Source organism: Arachis stenosperma, chromosome 4, assembly GCF_014773155.1.
Source record: "Arachis stenosperma cultivar V10309 chromosome 4, arast.V10309.gnm1.PFL2, whole genome shotgun sequence".
NCBI classification, from domain to species: Eukaryota; Viridiplantae; Streptophyta; class Magnoliopsida; order Fabales; family Fabaceae; genus Arachis; species Arachis stenosperma.
In genome coordinates, this window is record NC_080380.1 from 127,874,269 (window position 1) to 127,885,891 (window position 11,623).

The window sequence follows — 11,623 nt, forward strand, 5'->3', positions numbered from 1 at the left end:
AGGGGCTAGTGAATGAGGTAACTTGCGAGTGAAGCAAGGAAAAAATGAATGATCAATGAGGATCAAGATGATTATGTGAGATGCGGAGGATGGTGGTGGAAGTGCTTGTTATGCCATGGGCCGAAAGGCTATAATTGTTAATGAAACGGCTGGTTATGGATTTAACCGTGAGCCGGATGGCTGGTTATGGATTTAACCGTGAGTCAGAAAGGCTGTGTATGATATGAATATTGGCTGGTTCTGGACTGAACCGTGAGCCGGATGGCTGATATGGATGTTGATCCATGGATGAGAATTCATGCATGTTTATGCTGAATTATTGATAATTGAGATTTGCACTTCCACTATCAGAGGCACGAGATCCCTGGGAGAAAGCAGTGGCTAGCCACCACGTGCTCCAGGTGGAGGGTCGAGACTCTGTTGACCCTATGTCGTAAGTGTGGCCGGGCACTGTGAAAGACCCGGATGAGCTCGCCCCCGAAACATTCACCAGTGAGGGTGATGGATATGGATCATGTTTATGATCAAGTTTATAACGAGTATAACTCGAGTTGGGGATGCGCGACAGAGGGACAGTCCAATGGTTAGCGACCAGGACTTGTCGGGTTGGCTCTATAACCGACAAGATGATATCATCAGCCACTAGGGACAGGCATTCATCATATGCATACTATGTGAATTGTTTGAGATTGCCTATTTGACTGCATATTACTTGCTAATTGTCTAAATGTCTTAACTGCTCCTATTTGTATATTCTTTGTCTGATATAACTGTGTTTGCTACATTATACTCCTGCTGGTGGTTGGGAGGTGAGAAGGAATTGGAAAGGGAAGTATTAGTTAGACTGAAGAATCTTTAGTCAGATGCCCTTATATGGTTTAGCTTGTTTATAAGCTTTGAATTATCTGGAGGAAGTTCTAGGATTGCCTTTGGCTTTCCTCTATTATTATGTATTATATATGTGGAAGCTGTTACCATGCTGGGGACCTCTGGTTCTCACCCATGCGGATTTTGTGGTTTTCAGATGCAGGATGTGAGGTTTCCCGCTGAAGCATGCTGGAGACTTCTAGATTCGCGAAGATTCCTTGTTCTTGGGGACTCTGTTGAGTTTATATGCTTTGCTTAGATACTTTTATCTCCATTAAATAATACAAACTGTAATGACTCCTCTTATGGGAGATTTTGGAGAATAGGTTTTATGTATTTGTGTCCCTTTGGGTTTCCTTTGGGGTTTTTCTTATTTTATCATATGTATATATTGCTATGCTCGGACCGGTTATCTTCGCAGCCGGATCTTGAGTCTTGATATTCCTGTTTTTGACACTCCTTTGTATATATATAATCTCGCGTTGGTTTATCCTTGTTCGTTACGTTATCGATCGGAGTGTTGCGCTTTTGAGTTGCGATTTTTGTTTACCCCTTTTTCTACAAAGGCTCCTAGTTATAATCAATCATTCATACTACTATACGTACTAAATTTTTATTTTAGAGGTCGTAATACCTTGCCATCTCTGAATTATGACTTAAGCATAAGACTCTGTATGGTAGGGTGTTACATTCTATTTCCCGATTTCGAGACATATCAAAGCCCTTCGAGGAACACTTTGCTAGATCGGCCATCTACCTACACAACTCCGACTACCTGAACACAATCAAGCAAGGCCAGCATGAAAGCCTCAAGGACTACATGATGCACTTCACAAAGATAGCCATGAGTATACCGACCTCCACCCCGAGGTGGAACTGCACGCAATAAAAAGCAGACAACGATCAGGAAAATTCCAGAAAACTATTGCCGTAGCCAAACCTAAGACTATGGCCGAGTTCCATGAAAAAGGCCAAAGGTCAGATCGACATCGAGGAACTCCGACAAGCTCGAAAAACAGAAAAACCACACTACTGAGACAACAACAGAACGCGAGACAACAAGAAGGACTCCAAACCAGCTTCGCGATATGAGTCTTACACTCAATTCAACACCAAGCGCAAAGATATCATTAAGGAGATCATGAATTCGAAGCTGATTAAACCACCAAGAAAAGCCGGCAGTTACCCAGATTCAAAAGGAACGGACAGATCAAAATACTGCTCCTTCCACCAAAAGCACGGCCACACTACCGACGAGTGTGTCATCGCCAAAGACCTTCTGGAGCGATTAGTTTGGCAAGGTCATCTGAACAAGTACATCGGCGGCCACATACAGCCACGAACAAATTCCTCTGGTGAACAAAACTTAGCGACACAGCATGGCCGAGATAAAGATCGGCCAGACACCAGCCATTCCGATAAACCAAGACGTATCATTAACTGTATTTCTGGAGGTTTTACAGGTGGAGGAACCACAAGCTCGGCAAGAAAGCGATCTTACCGAGCCATGCTTTCCATAGAAGCCAATCAAACTCAACAACAGACACTTCCGCAGTTTCCGCAGATAAAATTCCAGACAGCCGACCACAACACTAATGTGGCAAATCTAGACGACCCGGTCGTAATCACCCTGTAGCTCGGAGATCTCCTAGTAAAAAAGGTGTTACTGGCCCCAGGAAGCAGCGCCGACGTTCTATTTTACTCCACATTCCAGAAAATGAAACTAATCAGCAACATCCTCCAATCAAATGATCCGGGTTTAAAGCCCACTCAACCAATCAGAGCAAAGTATCAGTGGTTAATTCCATCCTTTTGGGATCGCTGAGGATCTAACATGCCCTAAAAATGATGGATAAAAGGATACCTTAAAATTTGGGGGAAAGATTCTTAATTTATCTCCTATTATCTATTAGGCACAATAAATTCTTAATCTATTGTTTACCCTAATCACCCAATGAGAATCTTCCATTTTTGTGCTCTTCTACTGAAGGCTGGTTTTGGGATTGCTACAATGATGGCCTCCTTCAATCCACTGGATAAAGAGCTTCGACGATGACCTTCCAGAACAGAAGAAGTTTTTTCCTTTTTTCATGAGGAGTGGAACAAAAAATTGAAATTGATGTCTTTCCTTGCGATGAGCTTATCGAGTGTTCTTTGGACACACGCGTCGGGCTTCAAAGATGGGGCTAACTTTTTTGCGTTTCTTCTTTATTAAATTGATAGCAGCTACATATAACTAGATGACAATAATATACATCCCTCACACGTAACACCGACCTTCATATATTGATTCTCAATGCTCTTCCACTTCTCAACCAAATCCCAAATCCTTCTCTTCTTCACTTTCATGCACTCTTAACACAATAGTACGCATTTCATTCTTTGCAAATACAAAAACTCTAATTGGTGCCACAAAATATGGAACTTGAATTTGAGAGTTACCAAATCTTAAATTTGAAATTCTCACTCTTAGCTCGTCTCAATTCTTTGGTAGTTTAGAGCAGAGTTCGAAAGTATCTCAAGCTAATATAGCGTAACACTAGTTTCACCACCGAACTTCGTGTCGGCACCGCCATATTCGTCACGATGGCTTACATCCTTGCTGTTAATGCCAGCATCACTGTTGACTCTGGTGCCACCAGTGATGTCTCCGACTGCATTTTCCTTTGCTTCGAACCAACCATCCCTTTAACTAAATGCACTGGTCCAATCCACCGGTTCGTGCAACCCGACCTGACATGTAAATTCTGCCAACCCGGGTTACACCGCGTGGGTGGATTTCATACCAAACTTGTCAAGTTTGTTTCCAAGCCTGTTTGGATCTCTTCTTCTGTGGGAATTGGGCTTTTCTTGACCTTCATTGGGCTCCAAAACAATGAAGGCATTGAACTTATTAGGTTCAACCCATCAACTTTAATAACCCTTGGTGGATGTTCAAGATCGAACTTAACGGCGTTATCTTCCGTCATAACGTCATCAATGGAACTGTTAGTTTAATAATACCACATGGCGCTGTCTCTGATAACATACTATGCTTAAAGAATCGAATGGAAAGCCCAACATTATGGCTAGGCTGGCTTGGTTCCATTATCATAGATTATTGCATGATAAAGAAAAGACTAAACCACCAAAAGTAACCATGAAAGATTGTTTTGCTGACCAAACGTTAGAAGAGTATTGTTAAGTTATGTAAGATGTCCACATCCATAACAACATGGAAAAAGAATTTTTTAGGTGGATTAAATTTTTTTTTCTGAAAATTGTATTTATTTAGTTAACTTACTTAATTAAAAAAATTACTTACTCCTTCAAATTAAAATTAGATGACGAATAGGAAATGTCACCCACCTCCATTTTGAGCGTGAAATCAACCATGCCATAATAGAAAAATTTTTCATCTTCTTCTTCTTTAACGTACCCCATTATTTTGTGATTATATTCCTACGATGACATTGGAGAGGGAGGTTGCTACTTTTCTAACGGACCGTGTTCAGAGGTGAGCTCTGTCACACTCGAAGGCTTTAAGAGGTAATACTTTCATAAACTAAGTGATTCGATGACTATAACCTTATAGTTATAAGAGTTCTTCGTTTAAAGTGAAAAAATTAGTTCATTTGTTGTATTAATTTACAATAGGATTTCATTTTGCAATCACTTCATTATATTTTCGTCCCTCTATTTAAGCTGTATAATTTTTTATATTGAGAACACAACATTTTCTTATTTTTGGTGTATTAGGGTGTGTATTGATTGATTCTTCATATTCATTTTAGATGGTTCATATTTAGGAATTGAATGTATAGACCTACAAGTGTATTACACTAATTGGTTGGATATTTATTTAGTGAATAAATATCTTTTAAGTAAACTTTTTTTTGAAGTTCCTACCCTTCAGGCTCTATCTCGTTAAATTGTTCCATTAAAGATGTGATAGTGCCCTTAAATACAAAGTTATTCATATTATTTTAGTCTATATATAAGTCTGTTTATTATGTATAATAAATTATTATGTATCATAATTGTGCTAACAAATATAAGACTAGGTTAGAAATTCAATTATAAAAGAGGCTAGTCAATGCAGTGATTTTTTAGTTTCATTTTAAGTTTAGAAGTTTGATATAAATATGAGAATGTTTGATTTTAATTGGATTTTTAAGTTTGATTTAGGTAACTAAGTTTGAGTATAAATATGACATCATTGTTTATAATTAAATTTTAATATTGATTATAAGTATGATAGGTCTTTTGTCTCATTTGTTGAAATTAATCATCATCCAATCAATGTTATTAAACATTTTTTTAGACAAATCTGAGAATGAATGACGTAGTTAATATCCATTTCTTGTTATTCTTTTACACAAATGGCTATAATATATATTTCTCTGGAGATATATCACAGAGAAAAATTTGAGAGAACAAAAGATGGAAGAACTGTGTATTTAGGTGGTAAAAAATATAAAACTCGAAGGGTTAATGTTGATACTTTTAATAGATTTTTTTTTATCAATGACCTCCTTAGAGATATAGGATACATCATGATCAGTGAATGTTATTGGTTAGTGTCTGGAATGGAGCTTAATGGTGGTTTGAAGTTATTGAGGAGTATAAGGACATAATAAAGATGTATGAAGCTGAATTAAAGAATGATAATGAAATTTGTGTATACACTGAGCACCTGATAAGCTTGCCATAAGTTGTTGAAGAGGATGGTGCTAATGTTATCTCTCCTTCCAAGGTGAGAGTAAAGAGTTGTGCAAGGAAGACTCCAACTCCTAAAAAAGGTTACTAAGATGACCAAAACAACTGATCATCCTAAAGCCCAATCCACCACACAGTCAAGTACTAGGCCCAGTAGCCAGCTCAATTAGCAACCTATAATATGCAATCCAACACTCAGCTCAATACACAAGCAAGGACATCATTATCACAAGGCATACATTTTCTTAGCCAACTCACCATAACCACAAGACAGCCTAGTAATCTCATAGAAATAGATAAATCCATACACCACCTCCAAACACAACAAGCCACAAATAACTTAAATTCACAATACTGTTATAATTCACAACATTGTTATAGTTCTCAACCTTTTTTATGATGTCCCAACAACACCACTAGAGATACTGACACAATATATACCTCAAGTTTGTAATGAATCCCAATCTAAATTCTATCATATAGATGATTCTGAGTCTCTCACTCAGTCCTAACCACCACCATCATCAAGTCAAAATGTTAAACACAATGAAGGTCAATCTTAACAGAAGCAAGAGAAGTGCCAAAGAAGCAGAACAGAAAAAGCACTAGTAGACCTGAACCTATTGGACAAACCTTCATTTAGAACCCAGATCCTAACAAGGCTCCAAGTATTTTGTTCTAGTTGATGAGTTTGAAGATTATTCGGACTCCAAACCAAGATTACATTATTATGAGTCTTAGGATCTTCATAGCTGTGCAGATTCAGATGAGGAACAACCATAGGTCTTTTCACAAGGTAATGCTAATGTACTTGTTGGACAAGTTAGGTTTGAAGTAGGGATGGAGTTTGAATCTTTAGAGCAGTTTAAGCAGGTTGTGAGAAAGTTTAATATCAACTTAGGGAGGAGTATTTTTTTCTAGAGTGGATAGTACAAGAGTGAAAATATTTGTGAATGATCATACTTGTTGTAGAGTTGTTCACAATAGGTCTATTGATGGTAAGTGGGTTGTGGATGAGTTGGAGCAGCAAATTAGAGTGCAGCCAATAATGAATATTTGAGAGGATGAGAATTACTTTAAGAAAGAGTATGATGTTTTGCTGAGTGAAAGAAAAATTTATAGATCGATGGCAAAAACAAAAGAAAAAATTGAAGGAAGCGAGAGAGCACAATATGCAAGACTTTAAGAATATGCCATGAAAATTTTGAAGACCAACCCAAGCTCCACCGTGACTATATGCACCACACCAATGCCAAATTCAACTGTGTTATTTAGAAGAATATTTATTTGCCTAGATGCTTATAGGAAGGGGCTTTCTGGCTGGATGCAGACTATTTATTAACTTGGATGGGACCTTCTTGAGAAGATACTACGGTGGACAACTCTTGACTGCTATTAGTCAAGAGGCAAATATTTATCTCATTGCATATGCTATTACGGATTCGGAAATCAAGAACAACTGAAAATGGTTCCTTGAGCTTTTGCAAGAAGATTTGGGTGATAAGAGAAATAACTACTGAACATTTATGTTAGATCAACAAAAGGTACAACATTTCAAGTATTTATACATTTTTTGCATATAAACGTGCCAACTCAATATTCAAAGTGTTTCTACATTTTTTCAGGGTCTGATTCCAGCTCTAGAGGATATTATGTCAGGGGCACGACACAAGTTGAGTGCCATGCATATATGACACAACTTCACAAAGCAATGAAAAAGCAAACAACTTAAGTGTGGAGTTTAGATTTGTGCAAGAAGCACAACCCTCCAAGACTTTCAAGCAGCCATGGCCGCAGTTAAAAGACTAAACCTGCATACTTGAGAGTATCTGAGTTGCATTCCACCAAAATAATGGTCAAGATCCCACTTCAGTGAATGGCCAAAGGTGGATAATATCACCAATAACAATAGTAAAATATTCAACTCAAAGTGTAAGAAGTTTAGGAAAAAGCCAAACATTACCCTCCTAGAAGAGATAAAGTGTTATGTTATGAGAAATTTGGCTAGAAATAAGAATGAGTTATGGGGATACAATGGAAGGCTTTGTCTAGTACAATAGAGTAGATTGGAGAAAAACAAGAAAGAGAGCAGTAGCTGGAGGCCATTCTGGACAGGGGATGATGGTGGGAATATCTTTGAGGTTCAATGCTTGCCTATAAAGGTAAATGTTGATCTCGGAAAGCATATTTGTACATGTAGACTATGGTAGCTCACTAGCATACCTTGCAAACATACATGTGCAGCATTAGCACATCAAAATAGGAAGGCTAAAGAAATTGTATACACATGGCTAGCAATTAGTTCTTACAATGCAACATACCAAGTTTTGGTTCAGCCGGTGTCTAGTCAAGAGTATTGGCAACAGCTAGACATTATACCAATTTTGCCTCCTCATTACAAACATCTGATCGGGAGGCCCATTAAGAAGAGAGACACCACTAGGGATAATCCCAAGGTTAACCTAGACCTGTATAGGACAAAGAGAAAATACAGTCAAATAAATGCAAATACTATTTGACGTTTGTGAAATATTGTTTGTCAACAATTATTGGGGATATTTGTTTATGAATATTTGTCTTGTGCAGTATTGGTTGTGAAATGTTGATTGAATAATTGCTTAGTTGGTTTTCGACTGATACAATTGTGATCAATTATCTAATTAGTTTGTGAATTCTCAATTATTATACAATAAGGGCACAATTCTAGAAGTTGCAAGGCTAAAAAGGAGGATTTACAGAAGTGGAAACAAGTACCACCTACTAATGTAGAGCAGGATGGGGATAATAAAAGATTGGCTGAAATGTATCAGAAAGAAATCTTGGAGGCTACAGAGGCAGAGGTAGTCTTAGATGCTACAGTTGCAGAAGCTGAGGCATCTCTGATTGTTAGAACCCAACCACAGGTAAAATCTAAATTTGTTAATTCCTCAAACATATTAGAGTTATTAAATTTACTTACATTTATAATCAATTTAATTTATAGGCCACTACCACATTGAATCCATCTCGTAATATGCCGGTTACACTGCAAGTGCCACCACCAATTTAGCCATCAACCACAAAAATAAAGACAACAAAGAGATCTACTAAGAGGCCTCCTCTATCACAAGCTACCAACATTACGCCACCATCAAGCACTCAGACCCCTGTACATTAGGCTCCAACTTTGAACACTCATCAGCAGCCATCCAATGCATCTGTTAGATCACCCACTGTGTCCCCACATACAATGCAAGGAGCTAGTGCAGGCACAACTTCCCGGTTTGCATAATTTATGCCAACACCAACATCACACCTTACACCGAGATTATCAGTTCCTGGATTCAGACCACCTAGAACATCTACTACTGTGCAAGGCACAACCTATGGATTATCTAGTGAGAGCAGCAATTCGACACCAAACTAAAACAATCATTAGCAGTCATTATCTTGTTTTTCTAGAATATGGGTTTATGTAATTTACCTGAATACTTTACTGATCAGGATCACTTATGTTTAACTATTTTTATTTTGGGTTATGATGTCATTTTTGTATGCTACATACACTATTCAAACTGTTATTGATGTAGCTTCTAAGAACCTTATGAATGCTTATGGTTGTTTTCATATTTGATAAAACCTTAAGAATGATTATGCAGATTTTTTAGTACATATTATATTCTGATATTGATATTATTATGAGTAACTAATTATTCAACTTAAAAGGCTTAATCAATGTTGGAAAAAATTAACAATTATTAAGAATAGTGGTAAAATAAAATTTAATTAATAGCAAATATTTCATTCTATTCAAACATTAATTACATTGTTCTTCATTGGAACAAAATGTTAGACCCTATACCGAAACTATTTCTTATGCATAAACTTTGGAATCAAATTTTCCAATTACTTGTATATGACCATTACAAACAAAAAAGTATAAACTGCATAAACAATCCCAAAGACACAGACACAAGTCATACTTTCATAGCTTTTATTTCACCTTCAATCTTCTTCTCAATCTTCATGGCTATGTTAACATTCCTCTCCCTATGGTCTACTAGAGTATTTGTCACATCCTGATTAGTAACATCACATTCATGCTTATTGAGTCTTTTAATCAAAGACCTTGCCAAACTTTGCCATCCCCCATCAATTTCATCAACCCAAACAAAGTAATTGCAATCTCGACTCTACAGAAGGCAAAAAATTGAAAAATCAAAGATGCAAATAAATCCTATACTTGTCTAACTATAGTAAATAATGTTAGATACCTTTAAAAAGGGGCAACGAATGAACATCTTCCAGGATTAGCAACCGTTGAAGACTCCAACAGTTTCATTCAGAATTTTCTTCTTCTTCTTCATCTTTGAATATGAAGCTCCTCAAAATCTGCTTCCTTCGTTTGTAGTTACTTCTCTCCTTGATATTGCTCAAATTCTATGGGAATAAATTAATTTACGGTTCTCTTTTACTATGGAATAGCTCAGAACAATGGATAATTGTGCTCGGATATTGTTTTACTCTGCGAAGATTGGGTTCCAACGAAGATCAAAGAATTAAGGTTCATATTGTCCCTAAATAGTACTAAATACACATAGGCCTTGCAACACGTGCCATCATGAAAAATTTTTTTCCATGTAAGCCACTTTATTAAGGTTACACCAGGTTTGGTTATTTTTGTACACAAAATTAAACTTTTGTGGACATCTGAGGAGTTATAATCTTCCATGATTACTTTTATCAGCAAAAAAATCTTTCATAGTTACTTTTGGTGGTTTTCTCATGAAGAAAATTAAAAGTACAATGATATAAGGCATCTTTTTGTCACCGTGATATCGTGGTTCAAAAATACTGCATTTATGGTGTTTCCAGCCACGAAACACAGCGACGAAGTATACCGATACTTCAAGAAGGTGGTGGATGTTAACATGATTAAGAAGACCGCTGGTGTGTTAAGATTTGAGGGTATGAATAAATGTACATTTTGGGAGGCTCTGTTCACATTTTTATGTGTTGATATATTGGATACAACAGGCACTTTATATTCAGTGGCTAGATTCGTGGGGTTTCTTGATCTCAACGGTTATTTCGAAGGCCAATATTTTACATTCATGGCTGATGCATCTTCAATTGTTATGGGCTCACTTTTGGGTACTTCTCCCGTAGCTGCATTTATTGAGTCCTCAACGGCGATTTACAAAGGCAGACGGACAGGACTAACAGCGTTAACTGTGGTTGGGTATTTTTTGTTGGCATTCTTTTTTACACTATTATTGGCTCTGATTCCACCTTAGGCCGTTGGGCCGCTGTTGATCTTAGTGGGAGTGGTGATGATGAGATGTGTGGTGGAGATTAAGTGGGATGACATGAGGGAAGCTGTACCGAAATTCGTGATGATAGTTTTGATGCCGTTAATGTATTCTATAGCGTATGGGTTAGTAGGAGAAATTGGGAGTTACGTTGTGTTGCATGTTTGGGAGTGGGGAGAGGAGTCGTTTGAGACGTTTGTGGTTATGAGGAAATTTGAAGAGAATGTCTGATGCAAATAATAATGAGAATCATCGTGTTGTTGATGATGACCAAGGAAATGGCATGGTAAAGCACTTGAGGTGGTGTAGGGTTTAGTAACTAGGTGGAATATTTATGAGAATGTACAACTTTGGATATGTATATTTTCTTTATTTTATTAGAATCATGCATTGTAATTTCTTTTGATCGTGTGTTAAATAGTAGTTCCGGAGACGAGAAGAAATGAGATAAGAGGTGGACAATTAGGGTAGAGATAAATATGTAATATGAAACGAAATGATACATGTACCTTCCAAATATTAATATTAAAATTGAACTAACACTTATATACAAATATTTTTGCCTAAATTTAATAGCTAAAAATTTTAAATAATTTAATATATTAGACTAAATTATTATTTAACAATTATATATGAGTTGTCACCGTATTAAAATAAGATATGCGCACTCTAAAATTTAGAGTAATACTATTTAGTAGAAATAATAAAAATGGGTTAAATTCGTCAGGCTAACTTGCCAAACTCGCCAAAAAGGACGGGTTGAATAG

General features: G+C 36.9%; 1 pseudogene; it reads left to right on the top strand.

Moving 5' to 3' along the window:
• The first annotated feature begins 3,453 nt into the window (after positions 1–3,453).
• Positions 3,454–11,087, top strand: LOC130975474 (adenine/guanine permease AZG1-like; annotated as a pseudogene).
• The last annotated feature ends 536 nt before the right edge of the window (positions 11,088–11,623 follow it).